General features: G+C 45.7%; 1 protein-coding gene and 1 long non-coding RNA gene across 4 annotated transcripts in view; one reads left to right on the plus strand and one right to left on the minus strand.

Moving 5' to 3' along the window:
• The window catches only part of LOC144152189 (uncharacterized), a 648,411-nt gene that overhangs the window by 545,243 nt on the left and 90,322 nt on the right, over positions 1–12,846 (plus strand). The window lies entirely within an intron of this gene.
• On the minus strand, positions 1,615–8,105 carry LOC144151798 (uncharacterized). The gene is made up of 3 exons (XR_013318973.1): positions 7,791–8,105; positions 5,989–6,258; positions 1,615–3,103 (listed from the first exon to the last, which is right to left on the minus strand). It is a non-coding gene; the product is annotated as an uncharacterized LOC144151798 (long non-coding RNA).

Here is a 12,846-nt window from a genome sequence, read left to right on the forward strand (position 1 = left end):
TTCACTTTGCCGAACTGCAGTACACATCCTTCGAGATTCACTGCAGAGCCTAACCATGCTGTGCAGTGAAAGCAATTAGGTGTGCAACACTTCAACCACACAAAACTTCCTTGAACCTTAAAACCCTTGGCTTCTTAGTATTGCATCAAACTTCCAATCAAGGTAGCTACCTGCAATGTTTAGTGCCTTATTCTTGAGCTGAGCAGGAAGGTTCAATATCAAGGAAGACCAAATGCAAAATGTATAGTTTCCTCCGTAATGTGGCTCATAATATAGTTCCCTTCGTACTGCGGCTCATAATCTACTTATAAAAGTTGGGTACCCAAGCCATTTATTTTCGTTTGCATTATTCTTTTTGCTTTACGGAAAAATATTCATATGGTACAGCACTTGCAAGGTTTGGTGGTATTTGGAGTTTTATAAACATACCTTTAGACTAAATGACCCCACATAGCAATAACAAGAACTGCAAACATCACAGAACAATGCATACAAGTTCCCTGGTGAAGCCCATGGTTGAAATGTAATGCCATTGTTCAGAAAACATTTTATCATGAGGCTAGCTTGTACATGGTGCCTTGCATTATGTCCCTGCCGGTGGATGTGGGGTCATTTGTCACTGTTGCAAATGAAAAGCCAACAGCCAGGGCCCATTAGTTTTGGCTAGTATTACGAGGTGCCTCACGGTAAGCATTCTACGTCGATAGACTTTTTTAGAGTTGACTAGAACTGAAATCAGCAAAAGATTCTCTACAAAACATTCATTCTATCCGCAGCTTTAGGGTTTGCTAATTTCCATAGTTGGGTTTCTTCTGCCTTTCTTAACAACATTTTTCTTTTGATAAGAAGGTGCACAACCAAAAGCAAAAAGCTTTTCTGTAAACCTTTGGTAGCTATATAATTGTTACAAAATATTTTACTCTAAATATGGCAGCTTAAACTGAGAATATTTGCATTTAAAAACATTAAAATAAGTTTAAATTGATCATAAATTTTTAGCTGTTTTTACGCAAAACTGTACATGGGATATGAAGTGCACCACAAGGAGGGCTTTGGATTAGCTTTAGCAAATTTGGGACATTTAAGGTGCACTGAAATCTCTACACATGCGCTTTTTCATTTTCTGTATCCACCAGGAAAATGGCTGCCAATTTAGACAGCGATTCTAAATAGTAGTTGACGTGCATTTTAAAATATTCACAAACATTATAGCCACAAAATTAATTTTTACAAGTTGTAGACATTGCCCGTTACACCAGACATTAGACTACACTGTCAAGAGCTTTGACATCTACAATGACGTCTACAAAGCAGGCTTATACTGGTAGAATGTTTCATACCATAATTACTGTGTGTTCAGAGCTCACGTGTGAAGTATGGATACTGCTGCTTCAGCAAGAACCGAGGATGAGCACCCTTCCTGGTTCTGAAAAAAAATAACAGAGGAAATGCCTTAAGCAGGATTCTGAAACGGGGTTAAATGAAACAAGAATGAACAAGAAATTCTTTCAAAACATGTAAAGCAATGCAAACAAATATTTATTTCAACTTATTTCTACAAAAGACCACCTCATGAAGACTGGTGGTGGGGTATTGGCTCAAAAAAAAAAAAAAAAAAAAAGCAGAGAGCACTTATACAAATGCTACAGGGAGCCTTCGCAGCCAACAATTGTTTGAACACACCTAAACTAATCACTGTTCAACAAACTCATAAAAAATGTTTGAATGCATAAAAAACCAGTGGTAAACGCAGGAAACAGTTAAAACAGAATGACGGCACAAGTTTGTCCCGTCGTTCTCTTCTGTGTCCTGGGTTTTCCTATGGTTTTTCATCCATTCAAACATGTACCAGCTAGCCCAGTCCAACGCCTTGGTATCATAAAAATATGGATAGTCAATCCTTACACAAAGTTGAAAAAAAAAAAGAAAGTATAAAGTAGGTGACAAAATTAAAACGACAGCAAATTGGTTGGCTTTTAATTTTAAATGATAATATAAAAAATAATGGCATGAATGAACGTGAGCAGCACGCGAAGTACCTTGTTGCTAGCCCGACATTCCACTTTGAAGCAAAATGTCCGCTTTCAACACTACATAGGCTAAACATGCAATGAGGCATTCCTTTAGGCACACAAAATATACCATAATTGTTAAAAAAGCTACGAATTAGTTGAAAAAACCTGACCACGACAAATTGGAATTAGTGACTAGATACAGTTTCAGAAATACACAGCGACATCATATAAAAATATATGGTTCCCATACAAAGATTGATCATAACAAAAATTCAGGACATTTATCAGACTGGCATCAATGTGCAAAGCAGCTTAATGAAGGAAGACGGTCTTCACTAAAAACATGTTAATATTGGGAGCTCATGTGCTTCCCTGCAAGTTGGGTGTGTAAACCCACTGACATCTTAACTAACCCGCCTGAATCATCACTTGATAGACATTGAGGAATTTTACGAATTGGTTTATTGTAGCCAACTGTCTAGTTTATTTCCCTATTTTTCTTGGCATTTCGTGTCTAATTCTAAATTTGGTGACTAGATAGCTTTTACTATGGTCATGCACTGGTGACAACGAATATTTGATTTTACTTTAAAAAAATTTCAGTTTTGTTTTATTGCTCACCAGCCAACGATCTGAAATATCAGGGGCGCTTAAAACGTATGTTGGCATTTCCTTCCTGCAGTGTAGTACAACTAATCATGGCTTTTACCATAATTTGTTCACAATTCGTAATATGTGGAAAGTATTCAGCTTAATGAAAATGTCATTTCAGAAGCATGCACAATCAACAAGGCCTCAATGACTCTCATGACGTGGTCCACTTGTTTCTGTCACAAATAACCTGAGTGCAGACACATTCCACCGAAGACGAAGGTAACATGCCCTCTTGGGTGATGAATATTTAAAAAGCCTTACGAGTAAATTTGCTGCTGAGCACGTGAAATTGTGGCATTAAAACAAAAGATCCCTCTGCGGCATCTTTCACTTGGAGGAGCGCTTGACCACAAACTTTGAGAAGCTGGAAAATGCTCCATGAACCGCTCCAGCCAGCAGAAACGATGCAGGACACAAGTTGGTACGTTGGCATCCTGCGATTGTGAAGATATTTCTGTTTAGTAGATGCTCTTCTTTTTGTACCACTGTTTATTTCACCTTTAACAAGCAGCTGAACTCCTTAACGTTCGCATAATAAAATGCTGCAATGCGGAACAGTTAGCAGTGTTACCTCAATTTTGCTTTTCTACGAATTAATACAATGTAGGTAATCTGCACACAACTACAATCAAACTACAATTTTCACCTACTTCACTGCTAACATCAGCGTTTGACTGCTCAAGCACAAATACAGGTTAGACATGTGAGCAATCTGCTAAACGTATCCCCACAAACTGAACAATCAGGCATCAGAAATCGGCAAGGAAGGAGGTGTCACGTTTAAATGGCACTTTTTTTGTTCAAAACATAAACAACACCTGGAAGCTTGAAGCGTGAGAGGGGGTCTTTCACGCTGACTATGTCAGAACATAGCTTGCTAGTGGGCACCTGCACGATGTGCACAATGTGTTTCTTGAAAATGCGTGCGAAAGTTTGATTGATGTGTAGGACGAGAATTGCAGCACGTTTTGACACAGGCCTTGTGGACGCTTCTGCCTGCTAATGTCAATGTGGATTCTTGCTAGTCGCCCTCTTCGCTTCTTTCTGAATATAATGCTTTAGGCATTATATTCAGGACAACGACTGCATCAAAACGTGCAGCAATTACCTACGTCCCACACATCGGTGAAACTCTCGCACACATTTTCAAGACACGCAGTGCATACATTGTGCATGTGCCCACTAGCAAGCTGCGTTCTGACATTGTCAGCGTGAGAGACCCCCTCTCACGCTCCAAGCTTCCGGGTATTGTTTATTAGATTCCATGCGCTGAATGCAAATCAGTGTACATTGGCGAAACGGGCAATCTGCACAGAAGATTAATGCAGCACTGGAACGAAGTGAACAAGGGCCATGCAAAAACAAGTCCACTGGCAGAGCACCGTGAGAGGACGGGACACGTGGTCGACTGGAACAAGACAAAATTACTGACAACTGAGTGCAATCTATCTTCTCGATTACTGCTCGAGTCCCTCATTGTTCAGACGACGCCCAACATTATCAACATAATGGATGGCAATCTGCACCATATCTATGCAAACTCATTGCGCCGCGTAATGCCCAATATATAGCTTCGTTTTCCACGACACATGCTCACCGGGAACAAGCAAAAAACCGTTAAATGGCTTTCTTGACTTGGTCAGTGACCTACGTTTCATCACTGCAATAATGCTTTTACCTGCCTACACGGCATTCCGTCAAACACTGGACTACACCACATGAGCCATTGGCGTTCTTAACCTGCACCAGAGTATATAACCTTTCACTACTGCTATGAGATAGACCCATAAACGCACTTCAATATGGCCTTTATATTTAGCTCTTGGAAACATTATGTATAATTTTACCTTTAAGTTGCACCTGCTACAGCAGCTGGTACTATACCAAAAACATGAAAAAAAAAAACGGTGGTTTAACACGCTAAAGCTACACTTGGGATATGGGGAGCACTGTAGGGGAAGGCTTCGCATTAATTTTGACCATCTGGGTATTTTTGTGCGCATCGAAATCTCCAAACACGGGCGTCTTTACGTGTTGCCTCCATCTGAAAAGCGGCTACACCAAGCGGTATCTAACCGACATTCGCTTCCACAGCACACCACCCTAGCCACGGCAGTGGGTTAAACATATGAAATAAAGTGAGTTTTGGAGTGCAAATGAAAATATTAATCACACGTCTTATTTTCCCAATCGATGTACCTTTTGAAATCCACCATGCAATCCCCCCTCCCCTACCGGCCTACCAAAACACCTTCGTCTCAAGAGGTAATCAGGCTGTTGTTAATGAAGTAAGTATTTACAATCCGAGACTTGCCACCGTTAAAGTCATGCACTTTGTTTTAGAGATAAGCGACATTAGCCATTTGCAGCACCAGGAGTTAATTGTGTTAAGATCAGATTGAAAGCATTGACGGTAGAATTTGAAAGAAATTGTGTGATAAATTACAACATCATCTGCAAATAGACCTACATGGGAGGATATGCAACATGGAAGATAGACCAAGCAACCTGCCAGGGGGGACAACAAAGTGGCACGAGCAAAAGAAGTATATAGTTATTAGAAGTAAACTGCATTTGAGAAGAATGAAAATCTTTTGCTCAAGTGAGGACATTAGGGTTAAGTTTGAGAAGTAGTCTGTGGTATGCAATGCGATTGAATGCTTTAGAAAAATCGAGAAAAACTACCGCAGTTTGTAAGCCTGTGTCAATGGATCAATGTAGATCGTGAACAAATCCTGAAAGTTGTGTTTCTCAAGTAACCCTTGTGAAAACCGTGGTGATACTCGAATGTGATATTGTGATTTTATAAATAATTAGCGACCTGAGAGTGGATGAAATGTTTCCTGACCTTGCATATGGTGCTTGTTAGGGAAATTTAATGGTGAAGTACCGTCTCCTGATTTAAAGACTGGTGCTACCTCGACTATCTTCCAACCATTGAGATTAGTGCCTGTCATGAGAGACTGCGAAAAAAGCGCTGTCAGAATTCTACAGACTGCGGGATGTACTTTTCGGTATAGTATGATTATTACCAGTATGATCTGAAGTAGACCAGTTTGTATTGCAAGTTTAAAACCATATCGAAAGATCCTAAATGTTTGCTTGGCTTGATTACATATGAATACTTGCTTCAAAGTCAGTTCAATTTCTCTTCTTGCCCTTTAGTCGTCAGCCCCAGATTCTCTTCAATATCTCTGCTAAGCAATGACACGCTCCATACGCACAGCACTGCTTCATGAAAATGTTTCAAATAATCAGAGGCCACAGCACTGCTAACAGGTAGACATCATGGCAAGTTCCACAACATGCAATAACTAACCTGAAAATACATAATCGGTGGGTGCACCGATATGGCAGCAGTGCCTGGACCGACGTGTCGAGCAAATGCGCTGACTTCTGAACGGGTGGTCCAAGCGGCCAGATGATGGATGAATGACCATTCCTGGCGGCAAAGCGTACGGAGCACCAACGAAAGGCCAGGCAGTACTTCGGTACAGCAGGTGCAGTGTCGGTTGGCCAAGGGAGGCCCTGGCAAAGCCTTTGAAACTGGACTGGAAGGCAGCTGACCCAGGACAGCCAGCAGCAGCACCTGCAGGTGCATAATCTGTGAGTGTGCTGACACTTGTTGAAATACAAGAGCACACACAAAGCACGAATGCTTACATCAAGTAGATTTTTAATCGTTTAAAGACAGTAACCTCCAAGGCACTAATAAGAACATTCCCGGAACACCCCAAGTGAAATTTAGGTCACAGTAAGAATGTATTTATATAGACCCGCAGGTACTGTGAGTGGGGTATGCATGATATATGCAAAGCTAGCTACTGAGCTAATTTGCATGGAACGCATGCTAGCAGCTCATCTGTATCCCTTGCTTTCAATCGGAACTGGTGTGTGATAGTTGAGGCTCCTCCATTTCAATGTCTGACTTGTATCTGCACGTTCAATTCTCCAATATAAATCGAGTTGAGTGAGTGCCTACAGCTTTCTTGTTAGTCTCTGTATGGCCTGCGGTTTTGCGAAAATGAGAACTTGCGAATTGGCTCAATTTTCTGCACTAATTTAAACAATACATATGCCTCTAATATCAAGCCCCAGACTTCCCGAGAGCTACTCTGACAGAATCGGCAGGCGCCTCGTAGGCGTTGTGAAATCTCCCCCACTACCCCGAGACTATGCTAACTCCCTGCGAAGCCACATGCGCGCATTTCACCTTCAATTTGCACGTATGTGAATTCTATACCTCTATGAACTCTCAGACGGGCGTCGTCATATTCGTGCCGGACTCGTGAAACTCGGCAACGTAAATTACCGCACTCGCTCGCTGGCGCGCGGCCCGAACTCTCTCACCGTTTCCGGCCCTTGCATACTATTTTCTCCACCTTGCACTTTGTAAATTCTCATGTTTAACTACACCTCGTGCGCCCTCATCTCTTGCCTGCTTTTCTTCCAGCGCAACTCCGTCAGCACCCGGTCGACGCGTACGCTGTCGGGGCGCGTTGGCGAACGAGTACGGCAATTTCGCTGTTGTCGAGCTTCACGAGAACAGCACACATATCGCGGCCCGAAGACCGCGAGGCGTACGGTCGCCGGTCTCGCGAGCGCAATAGCTGCGAAGCGCACTGCACGGAATTCGTGGGGGGGGGGGGGGGAGAGAGATTTCACAACACCTACGAGACGCCAGCCATGGAATCACGTGTACGCGTTTTCACATGCACTTCCAGGGAACCTCCTGTTCATGTTATTTCTTGGTATACCGCGGGTATTCACGAGGGAGGACTAATCACAGCGTTGTGCCACTCACGCGAAATTGCGACTGCGATCTGCAACCGCAAAGGGACTGTTTGAGAGACACATAAACAAACGCCCCGGTGTTAAAGAGCCTTGCGTGATGTGAAATTATTAGCAGCCGTGTACCATAGCGCGAGCATCGTAGCCAAGGTCTAGCTTCAGCGTAAATTGATGCTGACTTCTGCGGAAACGGTGGACTGGGCGCCAAACAAGTATACTAACTCACGTAGGCTCTCAGAGCAAACGAGATGGGGGTCTAGCGAATTACTGACCCATAAACACCAGAACTCGTTCCAACCAAATACAGAATAATAAAAAATGCGTACTTACCCGAGCAAAAACGATGTTTCCAACGTAAAATTCTCCTTCACTGTCGTCTTCATCTCGCGGACACACGAACACGCTTTGTTCTGATGCAATGTCATCCACTTTTGACGCGCAGTATTTTATCCGGCGATGATCGTTCTTCCGGGGTCCCCATGTTCAACACACGCGTAGGTTAGAAGGGTAGACATCACCCATAAAGCTTCTATAACTATGATTTAAGCTTGAAATAGATAAAACAGATTAAATCACGCCACCAACCACTCGGCACAAAACGCCATGAAAAAACACACACAAAAGTGAGAGATAGTTGCCAGACTTCAAATGCAGCACCTCCATGTTTGACGAAAATTGTGTTACTACTGTAATGTTGGTAATTATCTTTCTGCTTTCAAAGTCTGAAATGTGTTTATAACTTAAATTTAAGGTTTTTAAACACAAAAAGTGACTACACATAAAGTAATTGACATATATATTGATATTGTAAAGAGGTTTGACGTTTGTTTTGGTTTTGTTTTCACGGCGGGCTTCTCAAGAGAGAACGTGCGAGAAAACGAGCTACTTTGGGTTTAGGAAGAGGGCGGTAAATGTCGGCGTGATAGAAAGCAAGGAACAGGTGCTTACCAAGCCCACCACCGTCGGAGGACCGTGGAACACCCCCTTCCTCCGTGGACTGATAACTCCGCGGCTCGGACTTGAGCTGCCTAATAAAGTTTCATCTCTCTCTCTCTCTGGTCGTTAAAAAAAGAGCTAATGAAACCCTCACGTAAAAAAAAAAAAAAAAAAAAAAACACGTTCGACGAGGAATCGAACCATTGACCTACAAAACAGTAAACGGGCGCGTTAACAAACAGCTATGTCGGCGGGCGGCGTTCGAGGCGCCTAAAACAACTCTATACTTACGTAAGTTGTCAACGAATATCGCCTCCTTTAACGATGGTCTAGTTTATGCTGCATTTTTGAAATTCTGGCTGTCCTAACGCTTGTTTCTCACGCACCGGTCTTGCAGACGAGGCCGCATTGCTAGCGCTGCAAGCGATTGAGCCAAAGCTCCATTATTTGACTCAAGAAAAGCTATCGCAGTCAACCCGACCTTTTCTGCGCAAGCCACGGCAGCCACGAATTAAATGGAATGTGCCGTTAGAATTATGGCGTTGATAACGCTTGTTTGACCGGCACCGTCTTGCAGACAACCAACGTCGCTCTAATACTACAAGCGATGTCACTCCTGGCATGTCAGGCGCATCAAACCCATCGTGTAAAACGACTGCTAACAGTGCGAAAACCTCTGAGTTTCTAACAAGTGGGGATTTGCGGTGGCGGCGACGTAATAGGTACAGCAAGCAGGTAGGCAGAACAGCAGCGTAGGGTTACAACCTTTCCCCGAAAAAAAAAAAAACGGGCCTTCCGGGGGAGGGAGGGGGAGGAGGGGGGATTGTGTTGAAAAAAGACGCCATGTTTTTTAACATGCAGTGCCATTTATTGTAGTGTTTTCTTAGAGAGAAATCAACATAACGTTTGTACTGAAAGTGATTGAGAGCTTGGTTAATCGCTCTGCATGTGCTTCACTGAAAAGTAACCGCAATTGCTGACCGCGGCGGTAGAATTTCGTTATTCTGTGCTTCCCTTAGGTCCCCCTCCATCTGAGGCAGCGCGCTCGCCCGCGTATTTTCTCTGTTCGCGTGTCTTTGCGCAGCTTGTCAACATAGGCGTGCGCAGAGTTCTCAATTTGGGGGGGCAAAGTCTTACCGCTGCGCCCCCCCCCCCACCCCCCCCCCCCCCCCCCCCAGAGCAACTCCCGACCTCTTCTCACTGAAGGCCTTGCGGTGCGAACGCAGTGCAAAGAGGGATGGTTATAAAATTTTTATTTCAATGTAATGGAATTGCAACACACAAAATATTTCTGAGCAGAAATTTTACTTTCGTGTGTTACATCGGCAAGGCATGGGGCAAATTTGGCGCCCCCTTCAGATGATTAGGGGGGGCGGCCGCCCCCCCTGCCCCCCTGTGCGCACGCCTATGCTTGTCGACACGTATTTATCGTCTTAGTTGTTGAATTGACGCTTATAAAACGCCAAAACGGGCATAATCACGGCACAAAAGCCAAAAACCGGCTGATGACGGCTGGTTTTAGATATGGACCGGCAACCGGCCCGCTGTTTAAAAAACCGGTCGGGCCGGTCCAAAACCAGGAAGGTGGCAACCCTACGGCAGCGACGAGCGAAAATGATTTTACACAACCGCCCCCGTCGGCCTGCGCAAAAAAGGAAGATAGAACCCCTGCATACACGCCCTCGAAGAAAGCTGTACAGCCGATTCAGTTTGTTGTGGACGAAGAGCAACCGAGGCTGCAGCCACAAACGATTGCGCTTGCCGTGGTATGAGCCAAAGCATATCTTCACATAGTTATGTTATCGTCCGTCTGACTGTTACTTACTGAAGGGAAAATTCAGAACACAAACGTTGACGTCTAGCGTCTATGCCAGACATAGACGCTGCTGTTTAGGCCCTAAAAACCACCTTCAGGGCGTCTGTCGGTTCTGTCTGATGGCGCGCTCGCGCCGCTGATTACGAACGAGGCGTCTGTTGGCATTGACTTATCGTGTTGGCGAGCCGGTAAACGCCATCACGGTTAAACTCCCTGTTGCAAGACTACGCTGTTGGGACGATAGAGTGCCGACAGAGCTTCTTATTGGCCCCACAAACGCCATCAAGGTTAAACTCCCTGTTGGAAGACTAGGCTATTGGAACGATAGAGTGCCGACAGAACTTCGTATTGGCCCCACAGGCGTGCTGTGAGCCCAACAAGAAAGTCTTGTTGGAATTTTTGCCCAGGGCATAATAATATGGGAACAAATTCTTAGGTAAATTCGATTTCGTTGAGGACACCGATGCCTCGCGTAAAAGTTTTATTTATAGGACTACAAGAGGCATTTTGTAGCCTTTCCTTCCCGTGCACCCAGACATCGAAACGAACCTTGTGATACACTCGAAGCCGTAGATTAGTGCAGAGTGGAATTTAAACATTCAGCACGTTTTGTTCAATTTACGAACAGCAATTTTAGAGCCTTTCCCCTGGTCTATGTGGAGAGTTCATATTTATTCTCTCAACGGGCGGTGAAATAGTGCAATGTGCGGTTTAAACATTCAGCCTATTTTTGTGCAATTTTGCATGCTTGTATTCACACACCGTTCTTTTAGGCACCCTAACGATAAGGTGCCGTGGTAACACCCCAATCGAGAAGAAATACTGTTTAGCACCCCTTTAACGGTCGTAGCACCCTATGAAACTGTTGATTACACCCCTGAATTTTGGCACCCTCGAGGTGGGGTGCCCGAGCAATATTTGGGTGCTTGAAAGGTGCAAAAAGGGTGCAAAATGTTCAGTACACCCTCCTTGCACCTTAAAGGGTGTAAAAATGTTAAGATTTACACCCCTTAATATGTGGCACCCTCATGATTGGGTGCCGGAGCAATGTTTTAGTCCTTAAAAGGTGCAAAAAGGGTGCAAAATGTTGAGTGCACCCTTTTAGCACCTTTAAGGGTGTTAAAAAGTTTAGTGTGTAAGCGGTGCAACGATATGCAACCCGAGGAGCAAAGCGAGGGTATACGCCCCGCGATAGATCCGTAATGACCCTCAAGGCCGATAAAGACGAACCCCTGCACGGTGGAACGCAGCCTGAACTTTGCAATGCAGATTTTCCGGCACTGCACTTCCGGCTGAGGTGTCGCTACACATGCGCAGTGCCGTGCTATATTAAGTGCCTTTGTTGCCTTGGCGAACGATTCCAATGTGCCTTGGCGTCTGAGTGCGCAAGATAGCGCATCTCTTAATTTTCGCGGAAAAGAGTCATTACGAATGCCGGGTTCCCTTCCGACGGCACCCGGTATTTTGGCCCTTCATTTGTCTTCAGAACTGCCCAAAGAAGCGCGTTCGGTGGGTCGCAGTGCGCACGCGCTGCTGCCTAATAGGCCGCGCCGCGGCACTGCTCTCTAAGCGCGTGAAAAATGGCGCCATTACAGATACACAAGTGCAGTGGGAGGAATGGAACGCCTCTGCTAATCGTGCGGAAAAAGGGTTGGGTTACAAACCGCACGCAGCCGCGCGCGTACACCGCTCGCGAGAGATCAAAGGGTTTCGCACGTCTCCGTTCTCGGCAGACCACGCGTGCGGCGGCCATTGCACTTATTTCTTCGCGCCGGCGTGACACATAAACGATTCCCACTGAGGTCGCACCAGGAATTGAGACGTCTCGAGACCGTGCGCACTCCGCCCGACATGGCGCACCCCTCTGCGCGGCGCTATAATTTCAGTAATGACCCGCCAACCGTCTCACGTCCGCGTATATACATACGCGCAATTGGCGCTTACAGATGGCGCAACAGCCGGCCAGAACGCGGATTCCATTCGTCACGCAGGCAGCGCCAATCACTTAGGACAGAGCTGGCGCGTAATTTGCCTAAGTGACGTCACACGAGGATGCGCGGTCACGTGATAGGCGGCGCCACGTCACCCACCCAACAGTGCCCTCACGCGTAGGCGCATGGGACAGAGGATGCGCCTCCGGTTGCATTGTGCCTTGTCCCAAGGCGGCCGTGGTGGATCCGCGAGCGAGATTCGGCCGCAGGGGTCGGAATGCGCCTGTCCTTCCGGTCGGCCAGCCAGGGAAAATTGGGAGCAATCTTCGGTCCGCGCCGCGCGCGTCGGCTTCAAAGAGGCCTGGGTGCCGCGCGGCGGACCGCGGGCGTCCAGGACACTTCCGGGGTCCGTCTGGCGCCCTGCTCGCCGTGTGGGGGCCGATTCCGCGGGCCGGGAGCGAAAGGGCGCACTGTGTAGAGAGCCCAGCTCGTGCCTGCGGGTCAACCTTTCGTTCCTATAGCTTTGCCGACGTGCAGCTCGAGTTCTCGCCTTCTTGCTCTTATCTTTAGAACGCTGGTTATAGGTACGTGCGGTGCTCTTCGATCAAATCCAGTTCTGTCCTTCGCGCGAGATGGAGTACTACTTTCTGATTGTGGCGAAATGTTCGGCATAAGTGAATAACGTTTTTCAGTTAGCTGCAGA

The sequence above is a fragment of the Haemaphysalis longicornis genome, unplaced genomic scaffold (assembly GCF_048455015.1).
Source record: "Haemaphysalis longicornis isolate Haplotype H1 unplaced genomic scaffold, Haemaphysalis longicornis Haplotype H1 scaffold_9, whole genome shotgun sequence".
In the NCBI taxonomy this organism is placed as follows: Eukaryota; Metazoa; Arthropoda; class Arachnida; order Ixodida; family Ixodidae; genus Haemaphysalis; species Haemaphysalis longicornis.